Here is an 18,759-nt window from a genome sequence, read left to right as displayed (position 1 = left end):
CTGGATGATACTTTCAGGTAATGATCAGTACACTAAGGCGACTTGGTTCCCCAAATTTAGTTTTTCTATGTTAAAGCGTTCGTTTCCAGTAACAGTTTGAATTTTTAGGTTTCACTCTGTTTTCTCCTATATTGATAGATGTATTTGGAACTCTAAATCCAACACGGTTTGTGCTAGCTTCTTGAAACTTGACACAATAAAGTAGTTTCACGTTCTATCTCTATGTTTTGTTTCCTCTTGATGTAGCCCTAAGCAGTGACTGGCGAGAAACACTTTCATGGAAAGGGGTTGCCAGGCTTCCCAAAATTACGAATCTCCAGAAATCTCAGCAAATATTTTTTCACCCAAACTGGATGATACTTTCAGGTAATGATCAGTACACTAAGTCGACTTGGTTCCCCAAATTTCGTTCTTCTATGTTGAAGCGTTCGTTTCCAGTAACAGTTTGAAATTTTAGGTTTCACTCTGTTTTCTCCTATATTGATAGATGTATTTGGAACTCTAAATCCAACACGGTTTGTGCTAGCTTCTTGAAACTTGACACAATAAAGCAGTTTCACGTTCTATCTCTATGTTTTGTTTCCTCTTGATGTAGCCCTAAGCAGTGACTGGCGAGAAACACTTTCATGGAAAGGGGTTGTCAGGCTTCCCAAAATTACGAATCTCCAGAAATCTCAGCAAATATTTTTTCACCCAAACTGGATGATACTTTCAGGTAATGATCAGTACACTAAGGCGACTTGGTTCCCCAAATTTCGTTCTTCTATGTTGAAGCGTTCGTTTCCAGTAACAGTTTGAATTTTTAGGTTTCACTCTGTTTTCTCCTATATTGATAGATGTATTTGGAACTCTAAATCCAACACGGTTTGTGCTAGCTTCTTGAAACTTGACACAATAAAGTAGTTTCACGTTCTATCTCTATGTTTTGTTTCCTCTTGATGTAGCCCTAAGCAGTGACTGGCGAGAAACACTTTCATGGAAAGGGGTTGCCAGGCTTCCCAAAATTACGAATCTCCAGAAATCTCAGCAAATATTTTTTCACCCAAACTGGATGATACTTTCAGGTAATGATCAGTACACTAAGTCGACTTGGTTCCCCAAATTTCGTTCTTCTATGTTGAAGCGTTCGTTTCCAGTAACAGTTTGAAATTTTAGGTTTCACTCTGTTTTCTCCTATATTGATAGATGTATTTGGAACTCTAAATCCAACACGGTTTGTGCTAGCTTCTTGAAACTTGACACAATAAAGCAGTTTCACGTTCTATCTCTATGTTTTGTTTCCTCTTGATGTAGCCCTAAGCAGTGACTGGCGAGAAACACTTTCATGGAAAGGGGTTGCCAGGCTTCCCAAAATTACGAATCTCCAGAAATCTCAGCAAATATTTTTTCAACCAAACTGGATGATACTTTCAGGTAATGATCACTACACTAACGCGACTTGGTTCCCCAAATTTCGTTCTTCTATGTTGAAGCGTTCGTTTCCAGTAACAGTTTGAATTTTAGGTTTCACTCTGTTTTCTCCTATATTGATAGATGTATTTGGAACTCTGAATCCAAAACGGTTTGTGCTAGCTTCTTGAAACTTGACACAATAAAGTAGTTTCACGTTCTATCTCTATGTTTTATTTCCTCTTGATGTAGCCCTAACAGTGACTGGCGAGAAACACTTTCATGGAAAGGGGTTGCCAGGCTTCCCAAATATACGAATCTCCAGAAATCTCAGCAAATATTTTTTCACCCAAACTGGATGATACTTTCAGGTAATGATCACTACACTAACGCGACTTGGATCCCCAAATGTCGTTCTTCTATGTTGAAGCGTTCGTTTCCAGTAACAGTTTGAATTTTTAGGTTTCACTCTGCTTTCTCCTATATTGATAGATGTATTTGGAACTCTAAATCCAACACGGTTTGTGCTAGCTTCTTGAAACTTGACACAATAAAGTCGTTTCACGTTCTATCTCTATGTTTTGTTTCCTCTTGATGTAGCCCTAAGCAGTGACTGGCGAGAAACACTTTCATGGAAAGGGGTTGCCAGGCTTCCCAAAATTACGAATCTCCAGAAATCTCAGCAAATATTTTTTCACCCAAACTGGATGATACTTTCAGGTAATGATCAGTACACTAAGGCGACTTGGTTCCCCAAATTTCGTTCTTCTATGTTGAAGCGTTCTTTTCCAGTAACAGTTTGAATTTTTAGGTTTCACTCTGTTTTCTCCTATATTGATAGATATATTTGGAACTCTAAATCCAACACTGTTTGTGCTAGCTTCTTGAAACTTGACACAATAAAGTAGTTTCACGTTCTATCTCTATGTTTTGTTTCCTCTTGATGTAGCCCTAAGCAGTGACTGGCGAGAAACACTTTCATGGAAAGGGGTTGCCAGGCTTCCCAAAATTACGAATCTCCAGAAATCTCAGCAAATATTTTTTCACCCAAACTGGATGATACTTTCAGGTAATGATCAGTACACTAAAGGCGACTTGGTTCCCCAAATTTCGTTCTTCTATGTTGAAGCGTTCGTTTCCAGTAACAGTTTGAATTTTTAAGTTTCACTCTGTTTTCTCCTATATTGATAGATGTATTTGGAACTCTAAATCCAACACGGATTGTGCTAGCTTCTTGAAACTTGACACAATAAAGTAGTTTCACGTTCTATCTCTATGTTTTGTTTCCTCTTGATGTAGCCCTAAGCAGTGACTGGTGAGAAACACTTTCATGGAAAGGGGTGGCTTCCCAAAATTACGAATCTCCAGAAATCTCAGCAAATATTTTTTCACCCAAACTGGATGATACTTTCAGGTAATGATCAGTACACTAAGGCGACTTGGTTCCCCAAATTTCGTTTTTCTATGTTTAAGCGTTCGTTTCCAGTAACAGTTTGAATTTTTAGGTTTCACTCTGTTTTCTCCTATATTGATAGATGTATTTGGAACTCTAAATCCAACATGGTTTGTGCTAGCTTCTTGAAACTTGACACAATAAAGTTGTTTCATGTTCTATCTCTATGTTTTGTTTCCTCTTGATGTAGCCCTAAGCAGTGACTGGCGAGAAACACTTTCATGGAAAGGGGTTGCCAGGCTTCCCAAAATTAAGAATCTCCAGAAATCTCAGCAAATATTTTTTCACCCAAACTGGATGATACTTTCAGGTAATGATCAGTACACTAAGGCGACTTGGTTCCCCAAATTTCGTTCTTCTATGTTGAAGCGTTCGTTTCCAGTAACAGTTTGAATTTTTAGGTTTCACTCTGTTTTCTCCTATATTGATAGATGTATTTGGAACTCTAAATCCAACACGGATTGTGCTAGCTTCTTGAAACTTGACACAATAAAGTAGTTTCACGTTCTATCTCTATGTTTTGTTTCCTCTTGATGTAGCCCTAATCAGTGACTGGTGAGAAACACTTTCATGGAAAGGGGTGGCTTCCCAAAATTACGAATCTCCAGAAATCTCAGCAAATATTTTTTCACCCAAACTGGATGATACTTTCAGGTAATGATCAGTACACTAAGGCGACTTGGTTCCCCAAATTTCGTTTTTCTATGTTTAAGCGTTCGTTTCCAGTAACAGTTTGAATTTTTAGGTTTCACTCTGTTTTCTCCTATATTGATAGATGTATTTGGAACTCTAAATCCAACATGGTTTGTGCTAGCTTCTTGAAACTTGACACAATAAAGTTGTTTCACGTTCTATCTCTATGTTTTGTTTCCTCTTGATGTAGCCCTAAGCAGTGACTGGCGAGAAACACTTTCATGGAAAGGGGTTGCCAGGCTTCCCAAAATTATGAATCTCCAGAAATCTCAGCAAATATTTTTTCACCCAAACTGGATGATACTTTCAGGTAATGATCAGTACACTAAGGCGACTTGGTTCCCCAAATTTCGTTCTTCTATGTTGAAGCGTTCGTTTCCAGTAACAGTTTGAATTTTTAGGTTTCACTCTGTTTTCTCCTATATTGATAGATGTATTTGGAACTCTAAATCCAACACGGTTTGTGCTAGCTTCTTGAAACTTGACACAATAAAGTAGTTTCACGTTCTATCTCTATGTTTTGTTTCCTCTTGATGTAGCCCTAAGCAGTGACTGGCGAGAAACACTTTCATGGAAAGGGGTTGCCAGGCTTCCCAAAATTACGAATCTCCAGAAATCTCAGCAAATATTTTTTCACCCAAACAGGATGATACTTTCAGGTAATGATCAGTACACTAAGGCGACTTGGTTCCCCAAATGTCGTTCTTCTATGTTGAAGCGTTCGTTTCCAGTAACAGTTTGAATTTTTAGGTTTCACTCTGTTTTCTCCTATATTGATAGATGTATTTGGAACTCTAAATCCAACACGGTTTGTGCTAGCTTCTTGAAACTTGACACAATAAAGTAGTTTCACGTTCTATCTCTATGTTTTGTTTCCTCTTGATGTAGCCCTAAGCAGTGACTGGCGAGAAACACTTTCATGGAAAGGGGTTGCCAGGCTTCCCAAAATTACGAATCTCCAGAAATCTCAGCAAATATTTTTTCACCCAAACTGGATGATACTTTCAGGTAATGATCAGTACACTAAGGCGACTTGGTTCCCCAAATTTCGTTCTTCTATGTTGAAGCGTTCGTTTCCAATAACAGTTTGAATTTTTAGGTTTCACTCTGTTTTCTCCTATATTGATAGATGTATTTGGAACTCTGAATCCAACAAGGTTTGTGCTAGGTTCTTGAAACTTGACACAATAAAGTAGTTTCACGTTCTATCTATATGTTTTGTTTCCTCTTGATGTAGCCCTAACAGTGACTGGCGAGAAACACTTTCATGGATAGGGGTTGCCAGGCTTCCCAAATATATGAATCTCCAGAAATCTCAGGAAATATTTTTTCACCCAAACAGGATGATACTTTCAGGTAATGATCAGTACACTAAGGCGACTTGGTTCCCCAAATTTCGTTTTTCTATGTTAAAGCGTTCATTTCCAGTAACAGTTTGAATTTTTAGGTTTCACTCTGTTTTCTCCTATATTGATAGATGTATTTGGGAGTCTAAATCCAACATGGTTTGTGCTAGCTTCTTGAAACTTGACACAATAAAGTAGTTTCACGTTCTACCTCTATGTTTTGTTTCCTCTTGATGTAGCCCTAAGCAGTGACTGGCGAGAAACACTTTCATGGAAAGGGGTTGCCAGATTTCCCAAAATTACGAATCTCCAGAAATCTCAGCAAATATTTTTTCACCCAAACTGGATGATACTTTCAGGTAATGATCACTACACTAAGGCGACTTGGTTCCCCAAATGTCGTTCTTCTATGTTGAAGCGTTCGTTTCCAGTAACAGTTTGGATTTTTAGGTTTCACTCTGCTTTCTCCTATATTGATAGATGTATTTGGAACTCTAAATCCAACATGGTTTGTGCTAGCTTCTTGAAACTTGACACAATAAAGTAGTTTCACGTTCTATCTCTATGTTTTGTTTCCTCTTGATGTAGACCTAACAGTGACTGGCGAGAAACACTTTCATGGAAAGGGGTTGCCAGGCTTCCCAAATATACGAATCTCCAGAAATCTCAGCAAATATTTTTTCACCCAAACTGGATGATACTTTCAGGTAATGATCAGTACACTAAGGCGACTTGGTTCCCCAAATTTAGTTTTTCTATGTTAAAGCGTTCGTTTCCAGTAACAGTTTGAATTTTTAGGTTTCACTCTGTTTTCTCCTATATTGATAGATGTATTTGGAACTCTAAATCCAACACGGTTTGTGCTAGCTTCTTGAAACTTGACACAATAAAGTAGTTTCACGTTCTATCTCTATGTTTTGTTTCCTCTTGATGTAGCCCTAAGCAGTGACTGGCGAGAAACACTTTCATGGAAAGGGGTTGCCAGGCTTCCCAAAATTACGAATCTCCAGAAATCTCAGCAAATATTTTTTCACCCAAACAGGATGATACTTTCAGGTAATGATCAGTACACTAAGGCGACTTGGTTCCCCAAATGTCGTTCTTCTATGTTGAAGCGTTCGTTTCCAGTAACAGTTTGAATTTTTAGGTTTCACTCTGTTTTCTCCTATATTGATAGATGTATTTGGAACTCTAAATCCAACACGGTTTGTGCTAGCTTCTTGAAACTTGACACAATAAAGTAGTTTCACGTTCTATCTCTATGTTTTGTTTCCTCTTGATGTAGCCCTAAGCAGTGACTGGCGAGAAACACTTTCATGGAAAGGGGTTGCCAGGCTTCCCAAAATTACGAATCTCCAGAAATCTCAGCAAATATTTTTTCACCCAAACTGGATGATACTTTCAGGTAATGATCAGTACACTAAGGCGACTTGGTTCCCCAAATTTCGTTCTTCTATGTTGAAGCGTTCGTTTCCAATAACAGTTTGAATTTTTAGGTTTCACTCTGTTTTCTCCTATATTGATAGATGTATTTGGAACTCTGAATCCAACAAGGTTTGTGCTAGGTTCTTGAAACTTGACACAATAAAGTAGTTTCACGTTCTATCTATATGTTTTGTTTCCTCTTGATGTAGCCCTAACAGTGACTGGCGAGAAACACTTTCATGGATAGGGGTTGCCAGGCTTCCCAAATATATGAATCTCCAGAAATCTCAGGAAATATTTTTTCACCCAAACAGGATGATACTTTCAGGTAATGATCAGTACACTAAGGCGACTTGGTTCCCCAAATTTCGTTTTTCTATGTTAAAGCGTTCATTTCCAGTAACAGTTTGAATTTTTAGGTTTCACTCTGTTTTCTCCTATATTGATAGATGTATTTGGGAGTCTAAATCCAACATGGTTTGTGCTAGCTTCTTGAAACTTGACACAATAAAGTAGTTTCACGTTCTACCTCTATGTTTTGTTTCCTCTTGATGTAGCCCTAAGCAGTGACTGGCGAGAAACACTTTCATGGAAAGGGGTTGCCAGATTTCCCAAAATTACGAATCTCCAGAAATCTCAGCAAATATTTTTTCACCCAAACTGGATGATACTTTCAGGTAATGATCACTACACTAAGGCGACTTGGTTCCCCAAATGTCGTTCTTCTATGTTGAAGCGTTCGTTTCCAGTAACAGTTTGGATTTTTAGGTTTCACTCTGCTTTCTCCTATATTGATAGATGTATTTGGAACTCTAAATCCAACATGGTTTGTGCTAGCTTCTTGAAACTTGACACAATAAAGTAGTTTCACGTTCTATCTCTATGTTTTGTTTCCTCTTGATGTAGACCTAACAGTGACTGGCGAGAAACACTTTCATGGAAAGGGGTTGCCAGGCTTCCCAAATATACGAATCTCCAGAAATCTCAGCAAATATTTTTTCACCCAAACTGGATGATACTTTCAGGTAATGATCAGTACACTAAGGCGACTTGGTTCCCCAAATTTAGTTTTTCTATGTTAAAGCGTTCGTTTCCAGTAACAGTTTGAATTTTTAGGTTTCACTCTGTTTTCTCCTATATTGATAGATGTATTTGGAACTCTAAATCCAACACGGTTTGTGCTAGCTTCTTGAAACTTGACACAATAAAGTAGTTTCACGTTCTATCTCTATGTTTTGTTTCCTCTTGATGTAGCCCTAAGCAGTGACTGGCGAGAAACACTTTCATGGAAAGGGGTTGCCAGGCTTCCCAAAATTACGAATCTCCAGAAATCTCAGCAAATATTTTTTCACCCAAACAGGATGATACTTTCAGGTAATGATCAGTACACTAAGGCGACTTGGTTCCCCAAATGTCGTTCTTCTATGTTGAAGCGTTCGTTTCCAGTAACAGTTTGAATTTTTAGGTTTCACTCTGTTTTCTCCTATATTGATAGATGTATTTGGAACTCTAAATCCAACACGGTTTGTGCTAGCTTCTTGAAACTTGACACAATAAAGTAGTTTCACGTTCTATCTCTATGTTTTGTTTCCTCTTGATGTAGCCCTAAGCAGTGACTGGCGAGAAACACTTTCATGGAAAGGGGTTGCCAGGCTTCCCAAAATTACGAATCTCCAGAAATCTCAGCAAATATTTTTTCACCCAAACTGGATGATACTTTCAGGTAATGATCAGTACACTAAGGCGACTTGGTTCCCCAAATTTCGTTCTTCTATGTTGAAGCGTTCGTTTCCAGTAACAGTTTGAATTTTTAGGTTTCACTCTGTTTTCTCCTATATTGATAGATGTATTTGGAACTCTGAATCCAACAAGGTTTGTGCTAGGTTCTTGAAACTTGACACAATAAAGTAGTTTCACGTTCTATCTATATGTTTTGTTTCCTCTTGATGTAGCCCTAACAGTGACTCGCGAGAAACACTTTCATGGATAGGGGTTGCCAGGCTTCCCAAATATATGAATCTCCAGAAATCTCAGGAAATATTTTTTCACCCAAACAGGATGATACTTTCAGGTAATGATCAGTACACTAAGGCGACTTGGTTCCCCAAATTTCGTTTTTCTATGTTAAAGCGTTCATTTCCAGTAACAGTTTGAATTTTTAGGTTTCACTCTGTTTTCTCCTATATTGATAGATGTATTTGGGAGTCTAAATCCAACATGGTTTGTGCTAGCTTCTTGAAACTTGACACAATAAAGTAGTTTCACGTTCTATCTCTATGTTTTGTTTCCTCTTGATGTAGCCCTAAGCAGTGACTGGCGAGAAACACTTTCATGGAAAGGGGTTGCCAGATTTCCCAAAATTACGAATCTCCAGAAATCTCAGCAAATATTTTTTCACCCAAACTGGATGATACTTTCAGGTAATGATCAGTACACTAAGGCGACTTGGTTCCCCAAATTTCGTTCTTCTATGTTGAAGCGTTCGTTTCCAGTAACAGTTTGAAATTTTAGGTTTCACTCTGTTTTCGCCTATATTGATAGATGTATTTGGAACTCTAAATCCAACACGGTTTGTGCTAGCTTCTTGAAACTTGACACAATAAAGCAGTTTCACGTTCTATCTCTATGTTTTGTTTCCTCTTGATGTAGCCCTAAGCAGTGACTGGCGAGAAACACTTTCATGGAAAGGGGTTGCCAGGCTTCCCAAAATTACGAATCTCCAGAAATCTCAGCAAATATTTTTTCAACCAAACTGGATGATACTTTCAGGTAATGATCACTACACTAACGCGACTTGGTTCCCCAAATTTCGTTCTTCTATGTTGAAGCGTTCGTTTCCAGTAACAGTTTGAATTTTAGGTTTCACTCTGTTTTCTTCTATATTGATAGATGTATTTGGAACTCTGAATCCAACAAGGTTTGTGCTAGGTTCTTGAAACTTGACACAATAAACTAGTTTCACGTTCTATCTCTATGTTTTATTTCCTCTTGATGTAGCCCTAACAGTGACTGGCGAGAAACACTTTCATGGAAAGGGGTTGCCAGGCTTCCCAAATATACGAATCTCCAGAAATCTCAGCAAATATTTTTTCACCCAAAATGGATGATACTTTCAGGTAATGATCACTACACTAACGCGACTTGGATCCCCAAATGTCGTTCTTCTATATTGAAGCGTTCGTTTCCAGTAACAGTTTGAATTTTTAGGTTTCACTCTGCTTTCTCCTATATTGATAGATGTATTTGGAACTCTAAATCCAACACGGTTTGTGCTAGCTTCTTGAAACTTGACACAATAAAGTCGTTTCACGTTCTATCTCTATGTTTTGTTTCCTCTTGATGTAGCCCTAAGCAGTGACTGGCGAGAAACACTTTCATGGAAAGGGGTTGCCAGGCTTCCCAAAATTACGAATCTCCAGAAATCTCAGCAAATATTTTTTCACCCAAACTGGATGATACTTTCAGGTAATGATCAGTACACTAAGGCGACTTGGTTCCCCAAATTTCGTTCTTCTATGTTGAAGCGTTCGTTTCCAGTAACAGTTTGAATTTTTAGGTTTCACTCTGTTTTCTCCTATATTGATAGATGTATTTGGAACTCTAAATCCAACACGGTTTGTGCTAGCTTCTTGAAACTTGACACAATAAAGTAGTTTCACGTTCTATCTCTATGTTTTGTTTCCTCTTGATGTAGCCCTAAGCAGTGACTGGCGAGAAACACTTTCATGGAAAGGGGTTGCCAGGCTTCCCAAAATTACGAATCTCCAGAAATCTCAGCAAATATTTTTTCACCCAAACAGGATGATACTTTCAGGTAATGATCAGTACACTAAGGTGACTTGGTTCCCCAAATGTCGTTCTTCTATGTTGAAGCGTTCGTTTCCAGTAACAGTTTGAATTTTTAGGTTTCACTCTGTTTTCTCCTATATTGATAGATGTATTTGGAACTCTAAATCCAACACGGTTTGTGCTAGCTTCTTGAAACTTGACACAATAAAGTAGTTTCACGTTCTATCTCTATGTTTTGTTTCCTCTTGATGTAGCCCTAAGCAGTGACTGGAGAGAAACACTTTCATGGAAAGGGGTTGCCAGGCTTCCCAAAATTACGAATCTCCAGAAATCTCAGCAAATATTTTTTCACCCAAACTGGATGATACTTTCAGGTAATGATCAGTACACTAAGGCGACTTGGTTCCCCAAATTTCGTTCTTCTATGTTGAAGCGTTCGTTTCCAGTAACAGTTTGAATTTTTAGGTTTCACTCTGTTTTCTCCTATATTGATAGATGTATTTGGAACTCTGAATCCAACAAGGTTTGTGCTAGGTTCTTGAAACTTGACACAATAAAGTAGTTTCACGTTCTATCTATATGTTTTGTTTCCTCTTGATGTAGCCCTAACAGTGACTGGCGAGAAACACTTTCATGGATAGGGGTTGCCAGGCTTCCCAAATATATGAATCTCCAGAAATCTCAGGAAATATTTTTTCACCCAAACAGGATGATACTTTCAGGTAATGATCAGTACACTAAGGCGACTTGGTTCCCCAAATTTCGTTTATCTATGTTAAAGCGTTCATTTCCAGTAACAGTTTGAATTTTTAGGTTTCACTCTGTTTTCTCCTATATTGATAGATGTATTTGGGAGTCTAAATCCAACATGGTTTGTGCTAGCTTCTTGAAACTTGACACAATAAAGTAGTTTCACGTTCTATCTCTATGTTTTGTTCCCTCTTGATGTAGCCCTAAGCAGTGACTGGCGAGAAACACTTTCATGGAAAGGGGTTGCCAGATTTCCCAAAATTACGAATCTCCAGATATCTCAGCAAATATTTTTTCACCCAAACTGGATGATACTTTCAGGTAATGATCAGTACACTAAGGCGACTTGGTTCCCCAAATTTCATTTTTCTATGTTTAAGCGTTCGTTTCCAGCAACAGTTTGAATTTTAGGTTTCACTCTGTTTTCTTCTATATTGATAGATGTATTTGGAACTCTGAATCCAACAAGGTTTGTGCTAGGTTATTGAAACTTGACACAATAAAGTAGTTTCACGTTCTATCTCTATGTTTTGTTTCCTCTTGATGTAGACCTAACAGTGACTGGCGAGAAACACTTTCATGGAAAGGGGTTGCCAGGCTTCCCAAATATACGAATCTCCAGAAATCTCAGCAAATATTTTTTCACCCAAACTGGATGATACTTTCAGGTAATGATCACTACACTAACACGACTTGGATCCCCAAATGTCGTTCTTCTATGTTGAAGCGTTCGTTTCCAGTAACAGTTTGAATTTTTAGGTTTCACTCTGCTTTCTACTATATTGATAGATGTATTTGGAACTCTAAATCCAACACGGTTTGTGCTAGCTTCTTGAAACTTGACACAATAAAGTCGTTTCACGTTCTATCTCTATGTTTTGTTTCCTCTTGATGTAGCCCTAAGCAGTGACTGGCGAGAAACACTTTCATGGAAAGGGGTTGCCAGGCTTCCCAAAATTACGAATCTCCAGAAATCTCAGCAAATATTTTTTCACCCAAACTGGATGATACTTTCAGGTAATGATCAGTACACTAAGGCGACTTGGTTCCCCAAATGTCGTTCTTCTATGTTGAAGCGTTCGTTTCCAGTAACAGTTTGAATTTTTAGGTTTCACTCTGTTTTCTCCTATATTGATAGATGTATTTGGAACTCTAAATCCAACACGGTTTGTGCTAGCTTCTTGAAACTTGACACAATAAAGTAGTTTCACGTTCTATCTCTATGTTTTGTTTCCTCTTGATGTAGCCCTAAGCAGTGACTGGCGAGAAACACTTTCATGGAAAGGGGTTGCCAGGCTTCCCAAAATTACGAATCTCCAGAAATCTCAGCAAATATTTTTTCACCCAAACTGGATGATACTTTCAGGTAATGATCAGTACACTAAGGCGACTTGGTTTCCCAAATGTCGTTCTTCTATGTTGAAGCGTTCGTTTCCAGTAACAGTTTGAATTTTTAGGTTTCACTCTGTTTTCTCCTATATTGATAGATGTATTTGGAACTCTAAATGCAACAAGGTTTGTGCTAGCTTCTTGAAACTTGACACAATAAAGTAGTTTCACGTTCTATCTCTATGTTTTGTTTCCTCTTGATGTAGCCCTAACAGTGACTGTCGAGAAACACTTTCATGGAAAGGGGTTGCCAGGCTTCCCAAATATACGAATCTCCAGAAATCTCAGCAAATATTTTTTGACCCAAACTGGATGATACTTTCAGGTAATGATCAGTACACTAAGGCGACTTGGTTCCCCAAATTTCGTTCATCTATGTTGAAGCGTTCGTTTCCAGTAACAGTTTGAATTTTTACGTTTCACTCTGTTTTCTCCTATATTGATAGATGTATTTGGAACTCTAAATCCAACACGGTTTGTGCTAGCTTCTTGAAACTTGAAACAATAAAGTAGTTTCACGTTCTATCTCTATGTTTTGTTTCCTCTTGATGTAGCCCTAAGCAGTGACTGGCGAGAAACACTTTCATGGAAAGGGGTTGCCAGGCTTCCCAAAATTACGAATCTCCAGAAATCTCAGCAAATATTTTTTCACCCAAACTGGATGATACTTTCAGGTAATGATCAGTACACTAAGGCGACTTGGTTCCCCAAATGTCGTTCTTCTATGTTGAAGCGTTCGTTTCCAGTAACAGTTTGAATTTTTAGGTTTCACTCTGTTTTCTCCTATATTGATAGATGTATTTGGAACTCTAAATCCAACACGGTTTGTGCTAGCTTCTTGAAACTTGACACAATAAAGTAGTTTCACGTTCTATCTCTATGTTTTGTTTCCTCTTGATGTAGCCCTAAGCAGTGACTGGCGAGAAACACTTTCATGGAAAGGGGTTGCCAGGCTTCCCAAAATTACGAATCTCCAGAAATCTCAGCAAATATTTTTTCACCCAAACTGGATGATACTTTCAGGTAATGATCAGTACACTAAGGCGACTTGGTTCCCCAAATGTCGTTCTTCTATGTTGAAGCGTTCGTTTCCAGTAACAGTTTGAATTTTTAGGTTTCACTCTGTTTTCTCCTATATTGATAGATGTATTTGGAACTCTAAATCCAACACGGTTTGTGCTAGCTTCTTGAAACTTGACACAATAAAGTAGTTTCACGTTCTATCTCTATGTTTTGTTTCCTCTTGATGTAGCCCTAAGCAGTGACTGGCGAGAAACACTTTCATGGAAAGGGGTTGCCAGGCTTCCCAAAATTACGAATCTCCAGAAATCTCAGCAAATATTTTTTCACCCAAACTGGATGATACTTTCAGGTAATGATCAGTACACTAAGGCGACTTGGTTTCCCAAATGTCGTTCTTCTATGTTGAAGCGTTCGTTTCCAGTAACAGTTTGAATTTTTACGTTTCACTCTGTTTTCTCCTATATTGATAGATGTATTTGGAACTCTAAATGCAACAAGGTTTGTGCTAGCGTCTTGAAACTTGACACAATAAAGTAGTTTCACGTTCTATCTCTATGTTTTGTTTCCTCTTGATGTAGCCCTAACAGTGACTGGCGAGAAACACTTTCATGGAAAGGGGTTGCCAGGCTTCCCAAATATACGAATCTCCAGAAATCTCAGCAAATATTTTTTGACCCAAACTGGATGATACTTTCAGGTAATGATCAGTACACTAAGGCGACTTGGTTCCCCAAATTTCGTTCTTCTATGTTGAAGCGTTCGTTTCCAGTAACAGTTTGAATTTTTAGGTTTCACTCTGTTTTCTCCTATATTGATAGATGTATTTGGAACTCTAAATCCAACACGGTTTGTGCTAGCTTCTTGAAACTTGACACAATAAAGTAGTTTCACGTTCTATCTATATGTTTTGTTTCCTCTTGATGTAGCCCTAAGCAGTGACTGGCGAGAAACACTTTCATGGAAAGGGGTTGCCAGGCTTCCCAAAATTACGAATCTCCAGAAATCTCAGCAAATATTTTTTCACCCAAACTGGATGATACTTTCAGGTAATGATCAGTACACTAAGGCGACTTGGTTCCCCAAATGTCGTTCTTCTATGTTGAAGCGTTCGTTTCCAGTAACAGTTTGAATTTTTAGGTTTCACTCTGTTTTCTCCTATATTGATAGATGTATTTGGAACTCTAAATCAAACAGGGTTTGTGCTAGCTTCTTGAAACTTGACACAATAAAGTAGTTTCACGTTCTATCTCTATGTTTTGTTTCCTCTTGATGTAGCCCTAACAGTGACTGGCGAGAAACACTTTCATGGAAAGTGGTTGCCAGGCTTCCCAAAATTACGAATCTCCAGAAATCTCAGCAAATATTTTTTCACCCAAACTGGATGATACTTTCAGGTAATGATCAGTACACTAAGGCGACTTGATTCCCCAAATGTCGTTCTTCTATGTTGAAGCGTTCGTTTCCAGTAACAGTTTGAATTTTTAGGTTTCACTCTGTTTTCTCCTATATTGATAGAGGTATTTGGAACTCTAAATCCAACACGGTTTGTGCTAGCTTCTTGAAACTTGACACAATAAAGTAGTTTCACGTTCTATCTCTATGTTTTGTTTCCTCTTGATGTAGCCCTAAGCAGTGACTGGCGAGAAACACTTTCATGGAAAGGGGTTGCCAGGCTTCCCAAAATTACGAATCTCCAGAAATCTCAGCAAATATTTTTTCACCCAAACTGGATGATACTTTCAGGTATTGATCAGTACACTAAGGCAACTTGGTTCCCCAAATGTCGTTCTTCTATGTTGAAGCGTTCGTTTCCAGTAACAGTTTGAATTTTTAGGTTTCACTCTGTTTTCTCCTATATTGATAGATGTATTTGGAACTCTAAATCAAACAGGGTTTGTGCTAGCTTCTTGAAACTTGACACAATAAAGTAGTTTCACGTTCTATCTCTATGTTTTGTTTCCTCTTGATGTAGCCCTAACAGTGACTGGCGAGAAACACTTTCATGGAAAGTGGTTGCCAGGCTTCCCAAATATACGAATCTCCAGAAATCTCAGGAAAAATTTATTCACCCAAACAGGATGATACTTTCAGGTAATGATCAGTACACTAAGGCGACTTGGTTCCCCAAATTTCGTTTTTCTATGTTAAAGCGTTCGTTTCCAGTAACAGTTTGAATTTTTAGGTTTCACTCTGTTTTCTCCTATATTGATAGAAGTATTTGGAACTCTAAATCCAACACGGTTTGTGCTAGCTTCTTGAAACTTGACACAATAAAGTAGTTTCACGTTCTATCTCTATGTTTTGTTTCCTCTTGATGTAGACCTAAGCAGTGACTGGCGAGAAACACTTTCATGGAAAGGGGTTCCCAGGCTTCCCAAAATTACGAATCTCCAGAAATCTCAGCAAATATTTTTTCACCCAAACTGGATGATACTTTCAGGTAATGATCAGTACACTAAGGCGACTTGGTTCCCCAAATGTCGTTCTTCTATGTTGAAGCGTTCGTTTCCAGTAACAGTTTGAATTTTTAGGTTTCACTCTGTTTTCTCCTATATTGATAGATGTATTTGGATCTCTAAATCAAACAGGGTTTGTGCTAGCTTCTTGAAACTTGACACAATAAAGTAGTTTCACGTTCTATCTCTATGTTTTGTTTCCTCTTGATGTAGCCCTAAGCAGTGACTGGCGAGAAACACTTTCATGGAAAGGGGTTGCCAGGCTTCCCAAAATTACGAATCTCCAGAAATCTCAGCAAATATTTTTTCACCCAAACTGGATGATACTTTCAGGTAATGATCAGTACACTAAGGCGACTTGGTTCCCCAAATGTCGTTCTTCTATGTTGAGGCGTTCGTTTCCAGTAACAGTTTGAATTTTTAGGTTTCACTCTGTTTTCTCCTATATTGATAGATGTATTTGGAACTCTGAATACAACACGGTTTGTGCTAGCTTCTTGAAACTTGACACAATAAAGTAGTTTCACGTTCTATCTCTATGTTTTGTTTCCTCTTGATGTAGCCCTAAGCAGTGACTGGCGAGAAACACTTTAATGGAAAGGGGTTGCCAGGCTTCCCAAATATACGAATCCCCAGAAATCTCAGCAAATATTTTTTCACCCAAACAGGATGATACTTTCAGGTAATGATCAGTACACTAAGGCGACTTGGTTCCCCAAATTTCGTTTTTCTATGTTAAAGCGTTCGTTTCCAGTAACAGTTTGAATTTTTAGGTTTCACTCTGTTTTCTCCTATATTGATAGATGTATTTGGAACTCTAAATCCAACACGGTTTGTGCTAGCTTCTTGAAACTTGACACAATAAAGTAGTTTCACGTTCTATCTCTATGTTTTGTTTCCTCTTGATGTAGCCCTAACAGTGACTGGTGAGAAACACTTTCATGGAAAGTGGTTGCCAGGCTTCCCAAATATACGAATCTCCAGAAAGCTCAGGAAAAATTTATTCACCCAAACAGGATGATACTTTCAGGTAATGATCAGTACACTAAGGCGACTTGGTTCCCCAAATGTCGTTCTTCTATGTTGAAGCGTTCGTTTCCAGTAACAGTTTGAATTTTTAGGTTTCACTCTGTTTTCTCCTATATTGATAGATGTATTTGGAACTCTAAATCAAACAGGGTTTGTGCTAGCTTCTTGAAACTTGACACAATAAAGTAGTTTCACGTTCTATCTCTATGTTTTGTTTCCTCTTGATGTAGCCCTAAGCAGTGACTGGCGAGAAACACTTTCATGGAAAGGGGTTGCCAGGCTTCCCAAAATTACGAATCTCCAGAAATCTCAGCAAATATTTTTTCACCCAAACTGGATGATACTTTCAGGTAATGATCAGTACACTAAGGCGACTTGGTTCCCCAAATGTCGTTCTTCTATGTTGAGGCGTTCGTTTCCAGTAACAGTTTGAATTTTTAGGTTTCACTCTGTTTTCTCCTATATTGATAGATGTATTTGGAACTCTGAATCCAACACGGTTTGTGCTAGCTTCTTGAAACTTGACACAATAAAGTAGTTTCACGTTCTATCTCTATGTTTTGTTTCCTCTTGATGTAGCCCTAAGCAGTGACTGGTGAGAAACACTTTCATGGAAAGGGGTGGCTTCCCAAATATACGAATCTCCAGAAATCTCAGCAAATATTTTTTCACCCAAACTGGATGATACTTTCAGGTAATGATCAGTACACTAAGGCGACTTGGTTCCCCAAATTTCGTTTTTCTATGTTAAAGCGTTCGTTTCCAGTAACAGTTTGAATTTTTAGGTTTCACTCTGTTTTCTCCTATATTGATAGATGTATTTGGAACTCTAAATCCAACACGGTTTGTGCTAGCTTCTTGAAACTTGACACAATAAAGTAGTTTCACGTTCTATCTCTATGTTTTGTTTCCTCTTGATGTAGCCCTAAGCAGTGACTGGCGAGAAACACTTTCATGGAAAGGGGTTGCCAGGCTTCCCAAAATTACGAATCTCCAGAAATCTCAGCAAATATTTTTTCACCCAAACTGGATGATACTTTCAGGTAATGATCAGTACACTAAGGCGACTTGGTTCCCCAAATGTCGTTCTTCTATGTTGAAGCGTTCGTTTCCAGTAACAGTTTGAATTTTTAGGTTTCACTCTGTTTTCTCCTATATTGATAGATGTATTTGGAACTCTAAATCCAACACGGTTTGTGCTAGCTTCTTGAAACTTGACACAATAAAGTCGTTTCACGTTCTATCTCTATGTTTTGTTTCCTCTTGATGTAGCCCTAAGCAGTGACTGGCGAGAAACACTTTCATGGAAAGGGGTTGCCAGGCTTCCCAAAATTACGAATCTCCAGAAATCTCAGCAAATATTTTTTCACCCAAACTGGATGATACTTTCAGGTAATGATCAGTACACTAAGGCGACTTGGTTCCCCAAATTTCGTTCTTCTATGTTGAAGCGTTCATTTCCAGTAACAGTTTGAATTTTTAGGTTTCACTCTGTTTTCTCCTATATTGATAGATGTATTTGGAACTCTAAATCCAACACGGTTTGTGCTAGCTTCTTGAAACTTGACACAATAAAGTCGTTTCACGTTCTATCTCTATGTTTTGTTTCCTCTTGATGTAGCCCTAAGCAGTGACTGGCGAGAAACACTTTCATGGAAAGGGGTTGCCAGGCTTCCCAAAATTACGAATCTCCAGAAATCTCAGCAAGTATTTTTTCACCCAAACTGGATGATACTTTCAGGTAATGATCACTACACTAAGGCGACTTGGTTCCCCAAATGTCGTTCTTCTATGTTGAAGCGTTCGTTTCCAGTAACAGTTTGAATTTTTAGGTTTCACTCTGTTTTCTCCTATATTGATAGATGTATTTGGAACTCTAAATCCAACACGGTTTGTGCTAGCTTCTTGAAACTTGACACAATAAAGTAGTTTCACGTTCTATCTCTATGTTTTGTTTCCTCTTGATGTAGCCCTAAGCAGTGACTGGCGAGAAACACTTTCTTGGAAAGGGGTGGCT

This window comes from Spermophilus citellus (assembly GCF_964194105.1).
Source record: "Spermophilus citellus genome assembly, chromosome: 7".
NCBI classification, from domain to species: domain Eukaryota; kingdom Metazoa; phylum Chordata; class Mammalia; order Rodentia; family Sciuridae; genus Spermophilus; species Spermophilus citellus.
The sequence above is the reverse complement of the archived record's forward strand: the minus strand, read 5'-3'. Positions refer to the sequence as shown.